Source organism: Miscanthus floridulus, chromosome 8, assembly GCF_019320115.1.
Source record: "Miscanthus floridulus cultivar M001 chromosome 8, ASM1932011v1, whole genome shotgun sequence".
In the NCBI taxonomy this organism is placed as follows: Eukaryota; Viridiplantae; Streptophyta; class Magnoliopsida; order Poales; family Poaceae; genus Miscanthus; species Miscanthus floridulus.
Window position 1 is genome coordinate 88,426,160 of NC_089587.1, and position 23,802 is coordinate 88,449,961.

A 23,802-nucleotide genomic window follows, 5' to 3' on the forward strand; every position below is an offset into this window, starting at 1 on the left:
TGCCAGCATTCGGTCAGTCCATGACCCATCGTCCGGTCGATTGACCGACACTGGCGTCTACGCTGCCACACTTGACCGGACGCGCCAATCCTTCAGAGACCAGCGTCCGGTCACTTAGTGACCAGCAAGACTAACTCCTTTTCACCTCTAACTTCTTCACCCTTGCTCAAATGTGCCAACCACCAAGTGTATCACCTTGTGCACATATGTTAGCATATTTTCACAAATATTTTCAAGGGTGTTAGCATTCCACTAGATCCTAAATGCATGTGCAATGAGTTAGAGCATCTAGTGGCACTTTGATAACCGCATTTCGATATAAGTTTCACCCCTCTTAATAGTATGGCTATCAAACCTAAATGTGATCACACTCTCTAAGTGTCTTGATCACCAAAACAAAATAGCTCCTACAAATTATACTTTTGCCTTGAGCTTTTTGTTTTTCTCTTTCTTCTTTCCAAGTCCAAGCACTTGATCATTACCATGGCATCATCTTCATCATGCTATGATCTTCATTTGCTTCATGACTTAGAGTGTGCTACCTATCTCATGATCACTTGATAAACTAGGTTAGCACTTAGGGTTTCATCAATTCACCAAAACCAAACTAGAGCTTTCAGCGGCAACCACCAAGAGTAACAAGCGAAATCCACAGCAAAACACGAACATCAAGTGCCTCTAGATGCAAACACTCAAGCAATGCACTTGGATTCTCTCCCAATCTCACAAAGATGATGAATCTATGATGGAGATGAGTGGGAGGGCTTTGGCTAAGCTCATAAGGTTGCTATGTCAATGCAAATGGCCAAAGGTGTGAGCTTCAACCGGCCATGGGGCTTAAATAGAAGCCCCCATGAAATAGAGCCATTATACCCCTTCACTGGGCACAATGCGGGCTGATCGGATGCTCCGATCATGTTGACCGGATGCTGGACCTCAGTGTCCGGTCGCCCGACGACAGCCACGTGTCCTGATCTCAATGGTCACTTGAGTTGACTGGACGCTGCGCTATAACAGACCGGACGCTGAGCCACCAGCGTCCGGTCATTTCCAGTAAGGTTCTAGAAACACATTTTGCCCACCGGACGCGTCCGGTCATGCACGACCGGACTCTGCCATCGTCCGATCAGAGACCCTAGCCTCTGTGCGCTGCCCGACAACAGGACCAAACACACCTCGCCAGCATTCGATCACTGAGCGACCCAGCGTCTAGTTGTTTGATCGACGCTAGCATCTCTGCTGTTATAACTGACCGGACGCGCCGATTCCTTTGGGACCAGCGAGACTAACTCCTTTTCACCTCTAACTTCTTCACCCTTGCTCAAATGTGCCAACCACCAAGTGTATCACCTTGTGCACATGTGTTAGCATATTTTCGCAAACATTTTCAAAGGTGTTAGCATTCCACTAGATCCTAAATGCATATGCAATGAGTTAGAGCATCTAGTAGCACTTTGATAATCGCATTCCGATACGAGTTTCACCCCTCTTAATAGTACGGCTATCAAACCTAAATGTGATCACACTCTCTAAGTGTTTTGATCACCAAAACAAAATAGCTCCTATGGTTTATACCTTTGCCTTGAGCTTTTTGTTTTTCTCTTTCTTCTTTCCAAGTCCAAGCACTTGATCATCATCATGGCATCATCATCATCATGCTATGATCTTCATTTGCTTCACCACTTGGGGTGTGCTACCTATCTCATGATCACTTGATAAACTAGGTTAGCACTTAGGGTTTCATCAATTCATCAAAACCAAACTAGAGCTTTCACCCACTCAGCCAATGCTTGCAGATCCTTGCTTCCTCTCTCAACCCCAATACTTGTTTTGTGGAGAGCCCTTACGGCCATCATTGGTAAATCTACCAACTTTCTTGTTACGTACCTCTCGTCTTCACAATCTGTTCCCATATTAGCTATGTCATGCCTATCCCAAGTTACCATCATCCTTGCATCTCTGGTGTATCTCTTCATTATGTATTTCGAAGGTATATTTTTAATTTGCTGGTAGGTGAAAGCTTTAATAAGATGGGCACAGAACAAGCCTGAAAGAATCAAACATACACTAATCATTAACACCTTTACTTAGATAATATAATCATGAGAAATGAAAGACGTGACCTTTTCCCAAACTCACTCACCTGTATGCTCCCATGTCTTGCACTCGAATGTGTATCTACCTTCTTCCACATTAGCCTCCACTTTGAAAGAATGTTGAAACCATGAATATTTCCACGACTAATTTGTGTGTGTCACTAGGAAACTATTAGCCTTGTCTGCATCTAGGTCAATACGAAATGCAGTACTGTATATATAAGTATCTCTATACTTTTTGTAGACAGCCCGTGTGTACACCCTGCTCAAATGGATGTCGAAGTGTTGCAACGTCAATCGAAAGTTATCAGCCTGTTTCAAACACAATCAACTAAAAACTTTAGCTAACACAAGCAGCAGATAAACCTTTCTAGTAATTGCAAACCATTTGTACACAACACATTTTGCAACTAATTAATTATGTTATACCAAAAACTTACGATATTACCTGTGACCAATGGGTTTCTCCTGCCGTCGTGTGATTTGTGTGTTGAATGAACTCAAGCATCTTGCGGGCAAATTTGCTCATGCATGTCATGTGGCCTGTGAAATGCCTGCTCTTGAGCATCCTAATCACGCTTTCACTCCTTTGTGTAGACGTCATCCTTCCACAATACAAGGGCAACTTCCTACTATCCCAAAGACCCTTGATAGTTTCATCTTCCCGTATGCCATACTCATCTACCAGCTCATTCCATGCCGCCTCAAACTCAATATGCGTAAGTGGGTGATTGATTACTGTTAGCAACTTTATCTTCAGACCCTCATGCAACTTATACAATTTCTTAAGCTCATTTCGATACTTCTTCAGCATGTGCCAACGGCACAGCCTATGTTGTGTTTTTTTAAACACCCTCTTGATTGCGGCAGCCATCGCGCTATCCTGGTCTGTACCAGAAATAAGAAAAGTAATAACGTTACCAAACATTTAACCTACATGTATTTTAGCAACAATACATTTAATTGCAAGGGTCATCTTCTCACCTGTATGTATACATCTAGGATCTCGACTCCCTAACATGCAGTCTTGGAATGCTTGAAACAACCACTCAAATGTATCAGCTTGCTCATCCTGCAAAAGTGCTTGCCCAAACACGACATCTTGTAGTTGATGGTTCGAACCAACAAACATAGCTACTGGCATGTTATACACATTAGTTTTGTATGTGGTGTCGAATGTAACGACATCTCCAAAATCTCTATATTCTGCACGTTGTTGCATGACTCAAGAACACATTCTTGACAATGTTCTCACTGTCCACCTGCAAATCATAGTAGAAATATTCATTATGGGCCTTCATCTCCTTGAAGAACTCGAGCAACTTGGGAATATCATTTTCTCTCTCTGCCTTGGCCACTGCAGCTTCCCTGAAATTGTAACATCACGCAAGTCCCATTACTGATTTGATAATTAATATAATTTGGTTATACATTACTGTATACATTACCTGTTTTTTAGGTCCCTCTCAGTGAATGTGAAGTTTTGGCGACCGCCATATATGTCTGACAACACATTTACTGTTGCCTTCAGGGGAACATCACACCTATGCATCTGATCAACAATCCCCATGATTGTCGGGTCCTGGTTTTTGTGTGACTTCATATATTGGGTTAAGCTTGGTGATGGATGCAATGGGTGAGTGTGTTCCAACCGTATCCTCTCAAAAAATCAATATCCCTTCTTCTGGTTCCATTTAGCCTTCACAAATGCCTTGCATTCACACCGCATTGGCATTTTCTCTCAAACTCTCTCCTCACCAGGCTTATAATAATATCAGTGCCCTTGTTTATTGCAACTCATCTCCAAAACCGTCTTCCTAGTCTTGGTTATGCGCACGTCGAATCCTGGCTTACTCGCATAGAACTTGTAAAACTCCTCTGCTTCATCTCTGCTCTCAAAACGTAGCTCTTCATTGGGCACAATTTCTTCTATCAACAAGGGATCCTGATTCACATTGAACAACAAGTTACAAGTTAAACTATAGAGGCAAGTATTTTGAATAACGCTAATACAAGTTAACTCACATGCATGTACGTCTTCTGCTGATCAGGCGTCACCATCGTCGTTGGAGAGACAGTCTGTAGCAGAGTCACTTCAGCAAGGCTTGTAGGATTTGCTACCAGCACCAACGTCGGCGCCATAGGCTGAACTGGAGTCAGCACAGACGACGTCGATGCCTCTCCGGCCGCAGAGGACGACGGAGTGGGTGATCCATGGGTCGGCGGCATTACGAGACTCGTGGAACCTAAATCGTCAGCACTGAAAACAGAATGATGGACTAGTCACGCCCCGTCCAATTGCAGCAGCATTTAGACACGCGGGAAGTTAGCACCAATAATATTGCACAAAGAGAATAAATGCCGGAGTGGCCGCTGCACTAGTGCCTTTTGCGTAAATGACGTACTGTGAACTGCAGGCGCTAAGGGCCTATTTGGATACAAACCTGGACGCAAGATGCCTGGCTAGGAGCTCGCCTAGAAACTGCCTGTGCAGTGTTTGGATGAAGCCCTGAGAGGTTGACTGACCCAGGTAGCCGTGCGCACGCCCAGGCGATGGAAAACGTCCGCCTGGCTCAAGCTCCGTAGTTTGCCTGGGCGCAATAAAGTATTCTTTCTTAATTGATGTTAATGGTCACTTGATTAAGTCCATAAGACCATGATTACAACAAATTTTTCCTCTCCTTTTTCCATGTAAACGCTAACATAGTTTGTATTCTGAAGCTTTCTACTCTTTAATTAAATACATATAGAGATCTTTCATTAGAAAAAAATTAATTTAAATTAATTTTTTAGCAAAGAAGAGATAATTAACCTAAGTTATTATTCTAGTAAACACACCATAGTAGTGTTCATTAATCATATACAAACAACAAAAAAGTAAAATTTCACTCGCATAAGCATTCTTAGGCACAGACTTCTAACCGAACAGACTTTCTCTCACATTGCCTCACCAGGCAAAACTCATCAACTTTTCAGGCAGCACTTTTTGCCAGACAAGTCACCCAAGTCTCTATCCAAACAGGCCCTAACTGTGCGAGATCTACACGATACAGCCACTGCTTATTGGTTCATGCTTACTACATACAGTATATTTTTGTTATTGGTTACTAGATTTTTTTTATACTTAGTATAGATTTTTGTTATTGGTTACTAGAATTTTTTTATACTTAGTATCGACTGCACCCTTTCTCGTATACAATATTAGAGTTACCACACATCTCGTATATACTCCGTCCATAGCTTGCATGTGTATCGCCTGCACCCTTTCTCGTATATAATATTACGAGTTACCACACATGTCGTATATACTCGCTTGCACCCTTTCTCGTATACAATAGTACGAGTTACTGGACAAAGCCTATCAGTAGCGCTGATTTGGGATCATCATTTATTCACGTCTTTGCCGCATTGATGCTGTCGGCTCATGTTCGGGCTGCGTTTAGTTTCCAAAAAGTTTCCCAAAAAGTGCTACAGTAGCTATCACATCGAATCTTATGATATGTGCATGGAGCATTAAATGTAGACGGAAAAAAAATTAATTACACAGTTTGGTTGAAAATCACGAGACGAACGTTTTGAGCCTAATTAGTCCATGATTAAACACTAATTGTCAAATAAAAACGAACATACTACGGTAGCCAAATTCTCAAATTTCGTAAGCTAAACCCAGCCTCTATCGGCTGGCTCGAATTCTAATGTTACTACTTTTTTTGTTGGCTCGCTCGGCAATTACTGGCTTCCGAAGCCGTGGCGCCTGGGCTGGTCGGGATGGGCACCAGGTGGTGCAGCCAGGCACCCGGACATAGAATAACAAACTTTATACCGGCTACACAATAGCCTCATATATATATATATATATATATATATATATATATATATATATATATATAGAACTACGGTTCTGCCGTTGGCATAAAATAACTTATTCTGTGGTCACTTTGAGTTACGATAATTACCATGTTAACTTATAAGATTACAGTAATTCCTTATTAAGTGATTTACTATATATTATCGTAAATATCACCGTGAGTTACACTACTACAAAAAGTATTTTTAGGGGCGGCTGGTAACCCTTTGTAGGGGCGGTTTGCCCAGCCGCCCCTACGCAAGGGCCTCTACAAATCATGCATTTGTAGGGGCGGTTCCCAGGCCGCCCCTACAAATCAATTTGTAGGGATGGCTCGTATTACCAGCCGCCCCTACAAACAGGTATTTGTAGGGGCGGTTCAATCTAGAACCGCCCCTACAGTACATTTTCCCGCCAAAAAATTCAAATTTACAATTCAAAATCGCATTGCCGAACGTCCCACGACCAACATTCCGAACCACGTTCACGTTGCCGAACGCCCCACGACCAACATTCCGAACCACGTTCGCGCTGCCGAACGCCCCCGCGACCAACGTTCCGAACCGTGTTCGCGTTGCCGAACGCCCCGCGACCAGCGTTCGCGTTGCCGAACACCCCGCGACCGCGACTACAAGCACAAGAGTATTCTATAAACTACAATTACAAGTCCAATTCACAAGAATATATATAATCCATCATTAAATATACAAATTCCATACACATTGTTATCAACGTCCTAGAGCTAGCCTTTCAGTCTCACGAAGGTGTTCGTACTGAGGATTTGTACCTAACTCAGACTCTCGGTCATGGTAGGCGCCTCTGACGTGTACAATCTAGTCCAATATGAAGTTACAAAGGTCGCCGACGAGCTCTAAGAGTTGGTCATCCTTGTATGGGTCTCTTTTCATTCCTTTCTCTTCTCTCCACTACAAGAAAACAAGTTTCGGTTTAGTATTTCATACCATTTACGAAGTTTTTATACTACGGGTGAAGAGGTTCAAACTTACCCTTAAGGGGTGTCTCCTGTAGGCACCGGTGTTACCCATTATAGAACATATATAGTATCCACAATGTACACTCCCAGGCTTCTGCTTGGGGCACTGTGTGTTTTGCATATGAAAATGTTAAGTAATGCTTTTTGACAGCCATGTAACAGAGTACTGAAGAAGTAAGTTACACTTACCGCACATAGTGTTTTTATAGCCAGCTTTTCCTTCCTTGCTGGATCACGCCTTCCATGATGATTAGTGACATAGAACCTAAATGCCCTGTTCGAATTATTTTTAGCAAATACAACTTGTTAGTATCCAAAAGTGAATGTTACAAGTATGTATACAAACATATAAGCTAATGAGGATTGTCGATATGTATACGTCTTGAGAATCGATATGAAGTCTTTGTATGTCACCGTGTCCTTATCAAATGAATCAAAGACCCATGCCATGCTCCTCCCGACATCGACGGCTATACAAATCCAGTGGTTGCTGCATGGATTTAATCATAGAACTAGATAAGCCCTTTTGCATCGAATAAAATATATCGAACAAAGCTTTAAGTATAGAGTTGAGCTTACTCGAAGTTGTATGGTAGCCATATAGTAGAGTGGTGTTGGAGATTTTTGAAAGCCAAGGCAATGTATGCTGCAACCTTAAGGGACTCTTCCCTTAGCTTCGCACTACGGATGCGTTCTTTCTCCCGAAGAGTCTTTGCAGCTGCTAGCTCTTTGGCATCCAGTGTCCACCATTTAGGGTAATTAAAATTTATTTGGGCTATAGCTTGAGGGTCTACATACCCGGCTTTCACACTTGGCATTTGTTTGACAATGTGCACTTGCATTCTATAAATCACGACGTGGGTTAGTTACAACAAAATTCAAAGATTATTCATATCATATCGGGAGGACAAAGACTTACAGGCACCACGTGCGAATTAGATTCATCTCCATTTCTCCCAGGTGAAAGCATGTGTGCATGTCATTGAAGTCAAAGACAATTTTCCCGGCTGGGCTTCCAAATGTGCAGGTGGGAAAGCATGCTTGTATGATATCTATGCTCGTTGAGAGAACACGCAAGTACCAATCATGGAACCTTCTCATTCCAAGTGGTAGGCGCTGGATATCCCGTTTGGTAGGAAGGGCTTGCCTCTTTCATATGTTTTCGGACAATCCTTTGACCATTTGATGGCATCAACATTTGGATACTGCTTTGCAATTTGGTGGAGTTTGCTAGTGACGGCCTCCTCAGAACCCCGTGATGAGACTTTTTTAACTTGGTTCTCAGGCTTGAACTGGTCATGGAAATACCACTTGGACACCGACGAGATGTCTTTGATCGGAACATAAACTGGCCTTATGTTGATTGGAATCTTCTTTTAAAGTTCCCATTCAGGCACGTCATCATCTTCTTGTGCATCACCTTCTTCAGCAGGCACTCGTTGTTCATGTATCGGTTGTGCTTGTTGAGAAGACTATGGCATCTCATGATGCACTTGCTCGGTATGAGTTGGAGAAGGTTGTGGCATCTCATCAGGCACATGCTCGATAGGAGGCGGGGAAGAATGTAGCATCTCAGGAATGTGGGGGTCACGAGACGGTGAAAATATCTCCCGACCTCAACAACTCGCTCCAAATTTGGGAGAGGGGGAGGCGGCGAAGAAGCAGTCAATATAATATCCCGTTTGTGCTAGAGGATGAACTACCCCATAACGTCTCCGAGTAACACCAGGCCCTCGGGAGTTGCGTAGTCTATCCTCCACTGCATGAACTCGGGCTTCACTGTATGCACCTCGACCCTAGTGTAGTCTGGCGGTATCTTATTATTGTGGTGTAAGCCACCATGAGGATGTGCCACACCTGTTGCCACCTCAATCACAGTGTTCTGCTGGCCGCTGAGAAACACCAAGGTGCAACTAGTTAGTTCCCATATGCGATCGACTAGGGTTGTGGCTGTAGTGGAACCTTGGCTGCTAGGAACTTTTAGAGGGCTGCCAACTAATGCCAGTTCTCCCAGTGGCATCACTAATATCCGTGGCTCCATAGACAGTCCTTGCTCCTCCAGCGCCTTCGCAACTAGAGCCTTCACTTGGAGCTCAAGACTAGTCTCCCGGTCTCGGCCATGTTTCTTGTGCATGTACCTATCCTCTTCAAATCCTTGCTTCTAGGTCATCCTTTTCCCTAGCCCCCTGGTGCGGCCTGTGTGCTCCTTGTTTCCCAAGCCAAGGCTAAGCTCGTCCCTCTCTCTGGAAGGATTGAATGAGCCCTTCTCTTTGTCTTTAGCATATTTCAGTATCCTTGATACCGCCTCTTGGGTCTCCGGCTTATCAAACTTAAGATTACTGCCGGATGATTCTGTACTCCTTGCATATATCTAGTTCCTTGAGCGTACCTTCAAGTTCGTCACATCGATATTCTCAGTAGCTGTGGCCTCTTCATCCATCTTCCTAAACTGCTCTTCCTTGGCATAGTATCCACCGAGGCCTAGATGATGGTGGTGTTTGTTTCTCTTCGCCAGCTCGGTGTTACGGGCACTGAGCTCCAATGCCTCCGGTGAAGTCTTCTGAGCCACAAGCTTCTCCCATTGACTAGGAGTTATTTTACCGAACTCGTTGAAGGGAGTTAACCCCTTTTGGATATACTTCGTGTTGAGCTCTGACCTCCAACATCGAAATGACTCTCCCATCATCCTGATAGCATTTTTTTTACCAATTTGTGCTTACCCTCTGGAAATCTAAAATTGCCCTTCAGCTACCTATCCCATAGTGCATTCTTTATGTTCTCTGGTACCTCTTTCTAGTTAGGGATTGTTGGGTTCAATTTATCTCTTACTAGGGCCCTGATCGCATTACGGAATCGTTCTCTTAATTCCTTTGGCTCAAGGATCTCCCCTGCTGGCCCGACCTCCGTTATCACATAACAAGCCTTATTTGGATATAGATTTCCTTTTCTATCCCCTCATTTCCTCTTAGGCTTGGTAGTCGTGGTTGAGTCTTGAGTTTGTGGAGCAGAGGCATCGTGATCCGTCTCTATGACTGTTGCCTCTGCTCTCCTTTCCTCTACTCTGTTTTGTCCAGCGAGATGTCGCGGACGTCGACGTCGTCTTTTCTGAGTTTCAGGATGGACCTATATATAGGACAGGTCAAAGTGTTAGCAGAGGTAACACAGCCAAAGCTTTAGCAAAATTTACAAGCTAAGGCTTCTTCCCTACCTCCTTGTTTGGGTCAAAATCCTTGTCCAAATCTTCCTCCATTGGCCTCCTTCTTGCTTCAGGTGGGAAAGGATCCTCAGGACTTTCATATCCCTCTACTGAGTCATCATCATCATCATCCTCTTCTTCTTCGCCCTCAGCAGCCTCTCCTTCGGGGCCTTCCTCCTCGTCACACTCCTCCTGAGTAAGCATCACTTCTAGATCCTTTTCTACCTTGTTATTGAACTGTTCCTGAGTAAGCTGGTCCTCTAGTGCTTGCTCCTCAAGGGTTGGCTGCTCATCATGCTCGGGGCATCGAGCTGCATTGTCTGTTGTCCATGACATTATTTCACGCTTTGTTCTAAAAGATGCAAGAAAGTGTGCTTTAGGTACGCGAGAAGGTATAAGAAATAAAAAAGGGCTATAAACCAAAGTAGTCCTATAAAACAACAATATATCAAAAAAACTACTAGTAGTAGTAGTAGAGGCCTCAGAAACATGTCAATCATCATCTGATCTTAAACTTGGAGCATCAAAGCATCATAACAGAGAAGAGAGGAGAAGGTAATGTAGGGGTGACTGCTAATGATGCCAAGATCCTCACAAGTTCTTGATCATCAGCTCATATTCCATATAATGTATGGACTTGAACAATTTCATCATCGGCAAAACAAAGAAGAGGAGAGGAGAGGGGAGATTTGGCAAAAAAAATAGCTACTTAGCAAACATAGTGTAGCAGCTGATGGCAAAAGACAGGACAACAAGTCCTAGGCGAGTCCTGGGAGATTTGGCAAAAAAACCAACAGCTGCCACTTAGGAGTAGCAAGTAGTAAGACGAGTAGTAGGAGTAGTAAGAGGAGTAGTAGTAGGAGTAGTAAGAGGAGGAGGAGTAGGAGTAGTAAGAGCAGTGGAGTAGTAGTAAGAGTAGTAGTGTAAGAGTAGTGAAGTAGTAGTAAGAGTAAGAGTATAAAGTAGTAGCAAGGACAACTTAAGTATTAGTTAAGTAGTAGTATAGAGTAGCAACATCAGTTAAGTAGTACAGAGTAGTAGTAGTAGTATAGAGCAGTGGCAGTAGTTATGTAGTAGTAATAGTATAGAAAAGTAGAGAGTAGTAGAGATAGTAGAGTAGAGTAGAGGAGTAGTAGTAAAAGTAGTAGAGTAGAGCAGTAGTAGTAGTAGTGGAGTAGTAGTAGTATAGGAGTAGGAGTGGAGTAGTAGTAGTATAGGAGTAGGAGTAGAGTAGTAGTAGTATAGGAGTAGGAGTAGAGCAGTAGTAGTAGTATAGAGAGTACGAGTAATAGTGAAGTAGTAGTAAGAGTAAGAGTAAGAGTACAGACTAGTAGGAAGGACAGCTTAAGTAGTAGTTAAGTATTAGTAGCAGTAGTACTAAGGATTTGATATTGACGACCACTGCTAGTAAGCATCAAGACAGTGACAACCACTACTAGTAAGCATCAAGATAGTGACAACCACTGGCATGTGCTAAAAGTAGTAAGCATCAAGATAGTTACAGAGTGGCATGTGCTAAAAGTAGTAAGCATCAAGACAGTTGAAATGTATGCAGTGTAAGTGCCATGGAGCCCAATCAAAACCAAACACAAAACATAGAACAAAATATCCTTCAGCTTCTATGTCAAACATGATAAGTACTTGTGTTGTTTCTAGGATGCTGGAGAAATTTAAAAATGATGTGGAGAAGCAACAAGTAGAGCAAATGATGGATTGGCAAACAAAGCTTGTTATGATGGACTCCAAGGAACGACAGTATATCCTCCAAGTCTCAAATTATAAGGTGAATAGCATTTTGTATTATTTATATTAGGAGTTGGCTTTTGCTTGTGCTTCCAGTTCTTGATTTTGACATGCTAGGTGTGGACGACAATCACCTAAATCGAAACTGTCAACTAATACAGTCAAGCAAGTATCATAGTCCAGCAAGTAATACAACTTTACTATCATAGTCCAGCAAGTAGCATAAGTTTTCATAAAAAAATACAGTCAAGCCAGCATGCTAGAACAATGCAACAATATTTTGACAAGCAATCTAGCACATCTCATTACACTGAAGTCAAACTGATAACTCAACAATGAAAACTAAATTCTTCTCTGCAACGTCATGTATCAATCCAACCATAGTTCAAATGCAAGAACCTACCACAAATCATATCATGTCATACTGCAAATAAGAAATAACATGTGTACTTGCTGATAAAAAACAAATAATTAAGTTTTACTATAGTATACAATCCAGGAAGTCAGAACAGATCATTAAAGAAATAACATGTGTACTTGCTGCTAGAAATTTCATGTTCATCACCAGCATCATGTAAAAAAATCCTGCAAACTACATTCTTAATTTCTAATCCGTTGACAAATTGATATCCCGATACCTAAATTTTTGAAACTGCCACTCTAAAAAACTTCAATCCTAAACCTGTGTATAAGCAAACACAAGCATACTAATTTTTGAAACTGCTTATATCATGTTCAATTTCATTCCCTTCAGTGGTACATCTAACAAACACAAGCAGTTTTGTAACCAGATATAAAGATAAACAATTTCATTCCCTTCGGTGGTACATCTAATAGTAGCATGTACCATTTTCTAGTGTGACTAACTTAGTGGGAGTTTCCTCAGTGGCTAGTCCTTTGAGCCCAACTGTATGAATTACATATTGAGAAGTGAAAACATGTTCAAGACCACCAGTGGTTTGCTACTCAATCTTACGACAAGTCTGAAGGCGAAGGCATAGAATTGCATAAGCAATATAATTAAGAAGAGCAAATAAAATCAGTTCTGGACTTATATGCTCAGCATTGAGGCTCATTATAACTCTAAAACAGAAAACTTCTATCAATCATAAAACCATTGTCATATTTTATCCGACAGCTAGGACATCTACAAATCTCAGCAGCTGAGCAAATTCTACGCTCTGAAAGTGTTCTCAAATACAACTTCGCACTAAAAAAACCACACAAAAACAGTGACAGCTCAAATTGCATACAGTGAACTCAATTGCCCGCAAAACTACTAACCATCCGCCCCCACTTCACCTTGATCGCCAAAATCGAAGCCTTACTATGTTCAAAACACAGACAAGGGGGACAAACTGGGACCAGGGGATGGGAATCCTAGCATAGGATTCTTCAGCCTCTGTTCAAGATGGGGATGGACAACAGAGAAAGGGAGAGGAGGAACAAACATGTGTCGTCGGTGCGCGGGGGCAGGGGGCCTGGCGTGGGGCGGCGGGAGCGTGCGTCGTCGGCGTGCAGGGGCTGGGCGCCTGGGGCCGGGTGCGGGCGCGGGACCGGCGGCGCGGCCGGCGGCGAAAACCCTAGGCGCGCAGGGGCGGGCGCCGGGGGCCGGGTGCGGGACGCCGGGGGGCGGGTGTGGGTGGGCGTGGGCGCAAGACCGGAGGCGTGGCCAGCGGCGGAAACCCTAGGCGCGCGGGGCAGCCTGACAGCGTCGTTGGAAGAAGACAACACCCAGATAGTATGACTCCCGTGCGCCCTCTTATTTATACTTGGGACTATTTTTAGGGGCGGTTTCTGATCCAGCCGCCCCTACAAATGCATTTATAGGGGCAGTTCCTGATCCAGCCGCCCCTACAAATAGTTTCTATTTTTTAAATTATAAATTCTATATTTTTATATCATAAAAACACAAAGTAATAAAAAAATTGTGTATATGCACAAATATAATATTTTGTATCATTCTATATATGAATAAATATATATATATATAAACAATTGTAGTCAAAACAATATAGAAAACAAAAATTAAAAATTTGAATTTTAAAACTTCGACTACAATTTTATGACATTAAATTAAATAAAATGAAAATGTTGTAATAAATGAAAATAGAGTGGATGTTCAAATAGAGTCATCTGGATGTTGCAAAGGGTAGTCTCACACACATGCATAAAATGTAGTCTCACACACATACAAAAATATGTAGTCTTACACACGTACATAAATATATAGTCTCGCACGCATGCATAAATGAAGTCTTACAAACACACACTTACACAAACACTCCACGTTCAACAACTAGCTAGCCCACTGTAACGACTTTCCCCTTGACACATTTTCATTCCCATGGCATTATGTCTTTGGGGAGGTTCTTTTCGACAACACTGATCTTCTTAGGAAAGTCTGGGAATAGCGGCATCTCATCGTAGTTATTGTAAGCTTCAACATCGTCCACGCCATCAACTCCAATAATGTGTTGTTTCTCGGAGGCATCCACGTGCTTTGTCTTCTTCTTCGGGGGGGAGGTTACTTTGTGGGTCAGACATATAGAAAACTTGTACGACACGTGAAGCGGGCACCCAAGGGTCATCTTGGTAGCCTAGATTCTCGAGGTCCAGGACTCTCAATCCGATCTCGTTCAGTTGGTGTTGTTTGATCCAGCGGCATCGAAACAGGGCCACCGTTATATCCCTTCCATAGTCAAGTTCCCATATCTCTTCAATGATGCCAAAGTATTGGATCTTTCGTCCTAATCCATCGAGAGCCTATATTCGAACGTCGCTATTTTGGTTCACATATTTACTATCCTTTGCATGGGTATAGTACGTATACCCATTGATGTCATAAGCATTCCAAGATGTCACTTGTCTCGATGGCCCCTCCGCCAACCTACTGATGGTAATAGAGTCTATAGTTTCTCCAGGCGGTATGTTTTGGTCCTTCAACCATGTAGTTAGTCGTTGCTTGTGTTGTTTCATGACCCAATCATTCGAACGGCCATTTCTCTCCGCCATATGATAGCCAAGTGTTCATCAATATATGGTTGCATCAGTTGTGTACTCTGTAAGACACTGTAATGCGCCCGACTCACCTCTTTGTAATCATGGTCGATGAACACTTTTCTACCACTAGTGCCCTTCCCAGCCAGCCTACCCTTGTGACGAGAATCGGGTTTACTAATCCCTTTATGTACTTTTAGGTACTCTTGACAGCACTCGACGACTTCTTCAGTACTATAACCCTCTATCACGGAGCCCTCTGGGTATGCTTGATTATGCACGTATCGACTTAAAACCGACATGAACCGCTCATAGGACCATATTTCATGCAAGTAGCAAGGGCCAAGCGCCTGTATCTGATGAACCATGTGAATCATGAGATGTGGCATTATATCAAAAAAAGCAGGAGGTAAACACACCTCCAATTAGTTTTGTGTCTCCACCACAAATTCATGTAGGTCACTCAGCTCTTCCTTGCTAATCGTCTTGTGTGAGATCTTTGAAAAGAAGTAGCACATGCGGGTGATGGCCATTTTCAAGAACTATGGCTTTATAGCCCTGATTACAATAGGTAGAAACACTGTCAGCATCACATGGCAATCGTGAGCCTTGCAGTGTGTTATTGACAAGTCCCTCATCGACACTAGCTTCTTAACATTTGCTAAAAACCCAGTCGGGACTTTGATCCCCCTCAGGAAAGTGCATATAGCTCTCTTCTCGTCTGGTGTTAGGTTGAAGCACGCCATGGGCAGAGTGTATTTTCCATTAGCCTCAGGTACTGGGTGAAGCTGTGGCATCACATTTAGCTGCACCATGTCTTTCTGTGCTTTTAGACCATCCTTTGACTTGCCTATGTCCATCAAGGTAGCAATGAGACTCTCAAAGACATTCTTCTACACGTGCATAGCATCAATGGCATGGGGGACCTCTAAGTCTGGCCAATAAGGTAGATACTAAAAGAAGATCGATTGTTTCTTGAAAGGTACGCCTTCGATAAGAGGTGTGCTTCTATCTCTGTTCGTCACATCCGGATTCTTCTTTCCATAGACGACGTGTATGTTTTTCACCATTCTGTACACATGTTCTCCGTTATGACGTCTCTCCGGAGGGGGTTTAATCTCCAGGGCGTTGTCATAAAATCTAAAGAACAATTTGCTGCGGTACTTGTGACTTGTCTTTAAGAAGTGTCAGTTTCTTAGGTAAACTATCTTCTTGAATGCATCCAGGTACACCCATGTAGTACCATCCAAGCAAACCAAGCATTCCGTCTTCCCTTTGATCTGTCCAGACAAAGCAAACAGCATGGGGTAATCATTGGTAGTAACAAATATTATTGCTCTACATATGAAGTCCTCCTTTCAGAACGCATCGTACATCTGCTCCCCATGCCTCCATAGCCTCTCCATTTCTTGCATCAAGGGCTCGAGGAACACGTCTATATCAATGCCTGGTTGTTTAGGGCCAGAAATAAGAATAGTGAGGAGAAGCTACTTTCTCTTCTGACACAACCATGTTGGGATGTTGTACATGGTCAAGATCACTGTCATGTGCTGTGGTTGCTCATCCTCTCATTGAAGGGATTCATTCCATCGGTGCTCAAGTCAAACCGTATATTCCTTGGGTCATCGCTGAATTTTTTGTGCTTCTCATCAAACCTTTGCCACTGACTACAATCAGCCGGGTGTGCAATCTTATCATCATCCACCTTACGCTCATCATCCCACCATGTCATGAGTGTGGCTTCTTTAGGGTTTAGGAAGATACGTCATAAGCGGTCGGTCACTGGCAGATACCACATTACCAGAGCAGGAATTCTTCTCTGCTTTGCATCATTGCCTAATGGAGTGTCCTCTGGGGGCTGAGATTCTTGTACCACCTTTTTTTGTACCCTTCTTATTCCTCTTTTTCCCCGTGGAGGGTTCGTCCCCACCGTAAAGGTCATTGTTCTTATACCGGCTGGCCCCACATCGGGGACATTTATCCAGTGACTTGAACGTTTTGCCACGAAAAAGTATACAGTGGTTGGGGCATGCATGTATTTTTTTTCAACCCCCATTGTCAATGGACTTATGACCTTCTTCGCTTGGTATGTGTTGGTGGGAACTGAGTTTGGTTGTGGCTGCACCCATGATAGGAGATGCAATAGATCATTGAAACTATAGTCTGACCAGCCGTACTTAGCCTTCAGGATGAGCAGCTCAAGCACAAAAAGTAGCAATGTCCAATGTGTCGGACATCCCTTTTCAACACCATACACAGTCTCCTTCGGTGCTTTTGTCACTCTTTCCAAATTTTCTAGACCTTTCGGGCTATTTAGTAAAATCTCTGGTCCAAGGGTTCGAATCATGTTCTCTAAATCATCTTCATATCCGACACATGCTTCACCATCATTATTGGCACCACCTTCGTCGTTACCATCCCAACCACCAGCATCACCACCTTGTTCATTACCAAACTCGAAATCCATTCATGCATCAAGCTCTGCTGAATATTGGGACAGGGATTCTATGGTTTCGTCATCGTATTCCTCCTCATCCTCGTCGTTAACAATAACAGTTTCACCATGATGAATCCACACTGTGTAGTCCTCAACAAATCCTCGTATAATCAAATGTGATCTGATGATAATCACATCTGTCCATATCATACGATTCTTGCAATCTTTACAGGGGCAAATAATTATATCCTTATTCTCTTTCAATGTCGTTGCATGCTTCGTTGCGGCTTCAATAAATTTATCCACCTCTTCACGGAAACCTGCCTTAAACCTTAACGAACCATACATCCAAGAGTTTCTGTACTCCATCTTTTACAACAACAACAAAACAAACATTAAAGGACTACTTATTCAGATATATATAAAAATGAATCAAAGTAATAATTATTTGAGAACATTGTATATACTTCAGATATATATGAATATAAATCTAATATAATTACATGAAGCATACAAACACACCATGGTAGAGGAAAATTAATTAATGGTCCATTTATCCATAAATAATTAAAATACATATTTGTTGATTACAATAAATAATTTCAAAAACAACAATTAGCAATAATTATACTTTACCCAATATCTTTCATACAAACCCTAGTCCAATTTCATCAAACATAAATTTACAAAAACAAAATTAATAAAAAAACCAAATCCTAGATCTAGATCATCATGCACATAAAACATCCATAAAACTAATTAATTGTTCACTAAAATCAAGAAACATGGACCAAATAAGGATATGATCTTGTTTTCCTCCTTTATTTACCCTAGTACATTTAAAACTTAGGTCTAATTTGCTTCATAAGTAGCTCAAGCACCATAGAAAAGAGAGAAAAACAAAACTCTAATTACTCACTAACCAACCATTAAAACTTCAAAAAAAAGTGTGGAATAGCATTTTCTTACCTTCTACAACCTCTCCATCAAAAGATTTGAGACCAAAACCTTCCTCCCTTAGTAGAGCAATTTTTGAGAGGTGCTCAAGGCCTCCCCACCTTTCTTTCACGGGTTGAAGTGAGTGACCCGAGGAGGAAGAAGGTGTTGCATGTGTTTTATATGGGGGGGACATTTGTTATATGGGGGGCATTTGTAGGGGCGGCTGGTAATTGAGCCGCCCCTACAAATCGGAGCTATAAATACGGGGCCATTTGTAGGGGCGGCTCAATCACCAGCCGCCCCTACAAATACCATTTCCAAGGGCGGCTGGTGATTGAGCCGCCCCTACAAATCAGACCCCATTTATAGGGGCGGCTCGTATCACCAGCCGCCCCTGCTGTTCTATTTGGAGGGGCGGCTGGTGTCTGGGCACCCGAGCATGCCACTGTAGGGGCGGCTCCATCACCAGTCGCCCCTACAAAAAAATCGAACCGTTGCTAAAAATCGTTTTTTACATAGTGTTATACTAATCCAACTATCGTAAATTAGTATATAAAATTATCGTAAATGGAGGTGGCTACAAAATAACTTACTTTGTAGCCGCCTACTATATATATATATATATATATATATATATATATATATATATATAGATATATATATAGACACAGCTCTCATGTCTTTTCTGCAAGAAAACTCGCGAATTATATATATATATATATATATATATATATATATATATATATATATATATATATATATATATATATATATATATATATATATATATATATATTGTTATTTGTCTGTCGACTGATTTTATTGGTACTAAATCTGTCAGATTTTATAGAATATCACTTGTATACCATGTGAATATCATAAAATACATCATAGAACATCACATGTATATCTACATGCTATTTATTTATTGATATATTTTTTGGTATTAAATCTGTCAGATTTTATAGAAGATCATACGTATATTATATGAACATCACATGAACTATAAAATCTGATAGATTTGACCACAGAAAATCTATCAACAGATAGCTAGACACTCTCATATGATTATATATAAAAAAGGAGAGCTCCAGTGTGATTAATGAGAATTTCAATGGAATAATCCCATCAGTTGAAAATTACAAAAAAAAAATCCTCTATACACAAAAAAAATCTGGTACGTACGGTGGACTCAGGAGACATGTACTGATGTACGCGGCGCGGCGCGTAGGAAGTAAGAACTTCGACATGTTTTGAGTTGCAACGAACAGTATGACCGCTCATCAATCATGCAAGCCTGGTATATGTGCAAAAAAAAAATACGTATGTACTTGGTCTACGTACCAATCAATAAAAGGGCCGGAAAGTTAAAGACAGAAATATATTTCTTATATTCGAAGTGCAAGCAACCATGTATTTCTTATTAGTCTGTCTACTATGGATGAAAACAGTACGGATATTTATTCGACCGTCCGTTCGACCGAACAAATATGAACACTTATCTGGATAGTTACTCGGATATCCGTAATTTTTTTCGGATACGGATACTAAAACGGATATCTTAGGCGGATATCAAATACGGATGTAATATCATCGATATCCGGCGGATATCGGATAATCCGGTTAAGTATCGGATATATCCGGATATTTAAAAACGGATATTATCCGGATATTATTCAAACGACTTTGGATGGAGAAATGATCAAAATAAAAATTGTAGATCTCAAAAAGTTATGAAACTTTGTTGTTTACAACTTTTTCGTTTGAAATCATTTAGTGCTTCAAAATTTAAACCGTCCAAACTTTCTCAAATGGAAAACTAGTTTATAGGCGTCAAAATTTAAAAATCACAAATTTGAACCATCCAAACTATCTCAAATGGAAAGTTGACCAAAACAACAATTGTAGATCTTGATGAGTTGAACAAACTTGGTATTCAAAACTTTTCAATTTGAAGTCATTTAGAGTTCATAATACTAGAGTCAAAGTGTTGTTTTTTCATTTGACCAAATTTGACTTGGTCAAACTTGCTCAAATGAGACACTAAATGACCTCAGATGAAAAAATTCTGAATACCAAGTTTGATCATCTCAGCAAGATCTACAATTGTTACATAGCTCATTTTCCCATTTGAGAAAGTTTTATCAAACACTAGTCACAAATTCTTGAATCTCATATAGACTTTCTAAAACTATGTCACACACTTGTGAAATTTGAACTATATTTTGTTCAAACTTTCTTAAATGAAAAAATGGCCTATATAAGGATTGTAGATCTTGATGATATTAATAAATTTGGTATTCAAAACTTTTCAATTTGAGACAATCTAGGGTTCCGAAAACTAGTTTGTAAACGTCAAAATTTAAAAATCACAAATTTAAACCATCCAAACTATCTCAAATGGAAAGTTGACCAAAACAACAATTGTAGATCTTGATGAGTTGAACAAACTTGGTATTCAAAACTTTTCAATTTGAAGTCATTTAGAGTTCATAATACTAGAGTCAAAGTGTTGTTTTTTCATTTGACCAAATTTGACTTGGTCAAACTTGCTTAAATGAGACACTAAATGACCTCAGATGAAAAAACTCTGAATACCAAGTTTGATCATCTCATCAAGATATACAATTGTTACATAGCTTATTTTTCCATTTGAGAAAGTTTTATCAAACACTAGTCACAAATTCTTGAATCTCATATAGACTTTCTGAAACTATGTCACACACTTGTGAAATTTGAACTACATTTTATTCAAACTTTCTCAAATGAAAAAATAGCCTATATAAGGATTGTAGATCTTGATGAGCTGAACAAACTTGGTATTCAAAACTTTTCAATTTGAGACAATCTAGGGTTCCGAAAACTAGTTTGTAAGCATCGAAATTTAAAAATCACAAATTTGAACCATCCAAACTATCTCAAATGGAAAGTTGACCAAAACAACAATTGTAGATCTTGATGAGTTGAACAAACTTGGTATTCAAAACTTTTCAATTTGAAGTCATTTAGAGTTCATAATACTAGAGTCAAAGTGTTGTTTTTTCATTTGACCAAATTTGACTTGGTCAAACTTGCTCAAATGAGACACTAAATAACCTCAGATGAAAAAACTCTGAATACCAAGTTTGATCATCTCATCAAGATCTACAATTGTTACATAGCTCATTTTCCCATTTGAGAAAGTTTTATCAAACACTAGTCACAAATTCTTAAATCTCATACAGACTTTCTAAAACTATGTCACACACTTGTGAAATTTGAACTACATTTTGTTCAAACTTTCTCAAATGAAAAAATGGCCTATATAAGGATTGTAGATCTTGAATCCATGACCATGACTCCATGAGACCCATGAAGCCATGAGCTTGGCTATTTCTACTCATGCCGCGAAGATTGGTGCTTGTATGATGTTTGATGTATGATGTATCTGTATCTTTATCTTATTTGTTGCTTTACTCTTTAGTCTTTCGGCTTAATCTAGATGGATTATGGACTCATAGAGTGGTGTAATGGTTTGCGCACGTATGATATATATATATATATATATATATATATGCTGCTTTTACTCAATATCCGAATAGATATTTGTATCCGACCTTCTCCGAATCCGATTCATACCGTATTCGATACTCATTATTCGTATCCGTAACCGAGTCAATCCGTATTCGTATATGTATCCGAACGCTATCCGTGTCCGAATCCGAATCCGAACAGAAATATGAAAACAAATATAATATGAGTGATATCCGTTCGTATCCGATCCGTTTTCATCCCTACTGTCTACCCAAAAACCATATGTTTTATGTAGTTTCAACACATGAATTTTTTTACACTATAGAATTAAGATCCAACAACCTCCATCCTCCTTCTACCTCCAGCCTTCTTTTATCTCCAGACAATCGCAAATCACAAGATCACAGATTACGAGAAACAATTTTTTTTATGCAAGAACAAAAAAAAAGGGTTCCCAGTCGGCAGCAGAGGTAACTGCAAGCACTAGGGAGGAGCATCATCCGTCGGACCTGAACGCGTGAGCGGCATGGCCTCCGTCACGTCGACGACCCGCTCTTTGGAATGCTATCCCGCGACGAGCACAAGGCCGAGAAGACAGTTGAAGAGAGAGAGAGAGAGGGATAAATTTTTTTGTGTGCTAAAACACACGTGTGTTGTATAGTATTTCTATTTCTTATATCCGACTGCCTGCTGAATCCTTCTGCCCTCCGCTCCACCGCACCCCTCGCTACACCTGCCACAGCAGCCGCCGCCTCTTCCTCCTCCTAGACCTGGACATGACCATCGGCGCATCAAGCGGTGGAACTCGGGAGAGGCGGCGCCGCGCAGGTCAGATGCTGACAGCAATGGAGGGAAGGGCGTAGGTGCTCGGCAGCTCGGGTCCGGTGTGCATAGCCTCAGGCAGGGGCGACAGCGCCAGAGGCCGGGTCTGTCGGCATCGAAGGTTTCGAGGGGTGCTCCCTCCTTGACTCCTCCGCTTCCCTGTTACGCTGCTGCCCGGTCTTGTTCTTTGACCCTGGCCACGGCAGACCCCGTCACCCCGTCGTCGTCTCCCTCATGCCGCACGCGTGGCGCTAGTGCAGCCACCGCACTCGCTACCTACCTTTTCTCCATCCGCCGGCATGGGTGGCCATGCTAATCATAGCAACGCGGCTATGGATTGTGCGCAGGTGTGTTCGTTTGTATCTGGCACTACCAAGCAGGATCATACACAGGTAGTGCATCCCTGTCCCTCTGCCTATCTGCCTAGATGTGCCTTCGTTCATCCATGGCCTTATGAGTTGGGAGCTTCGGCCCCAAACTGATTTGCCTTCATTTCTTCTAATATCTCTTGCTATTTCTATTTGTGGTCGTGTATGTTACCAGCCCAAGAGGCTAAGAGTGTCCATGAGCAATGGCCCTTCCTACAGATGCCGGTCACAGAGCACGAGCGTAGCACACACTATGTGTCGGGTTCATAAACCTGGGGTCCCTCGGGGACCGGCTTCTGCGCCAAGGCTCGGTCCAAGAGTCTAAAAACAACAGGGCAAAGGAACGGTCTAGCAACCGATCGGAAGGCCAGGCCCAAGAAGAGCAACGCTCGCTCCTCGGCTACTTCGGCCCACCTATCCGACCGGAGCACTCAATTCAGGCTTCAGCCGCCTCCGGACGGCCTCTCTGATCGGAAGGCCTGCCTCGAGCCTATAAGGAAAATGGACCCTAAGCCCATTTACTTTGGATTTTGGTGTTTGATGACCAACACAACCAAGTTGGACTAATGAATTTGCAAGTGTTTGTTTTGTAGTCCAACAGGGTGCAAGACTTGACTTGGATAAAGGTGACGTGATGATCCGATGATCAACACCTTAAGAAAGACCTTAGGAGCACAAGAAAAGACCCAACATATCAAGCAAAGTCCAAGCATGAAGATAGGAACCAAGCCGTACGTAAGATCGCGAAGAAACGAGCTCGCAGAGCCGACCGAACGCTGGACCGGACACTGGAAGCGCGACCGGACGCTAGACCGGTGTCTCGGTAGACAGGCGACTGAACGCGAGG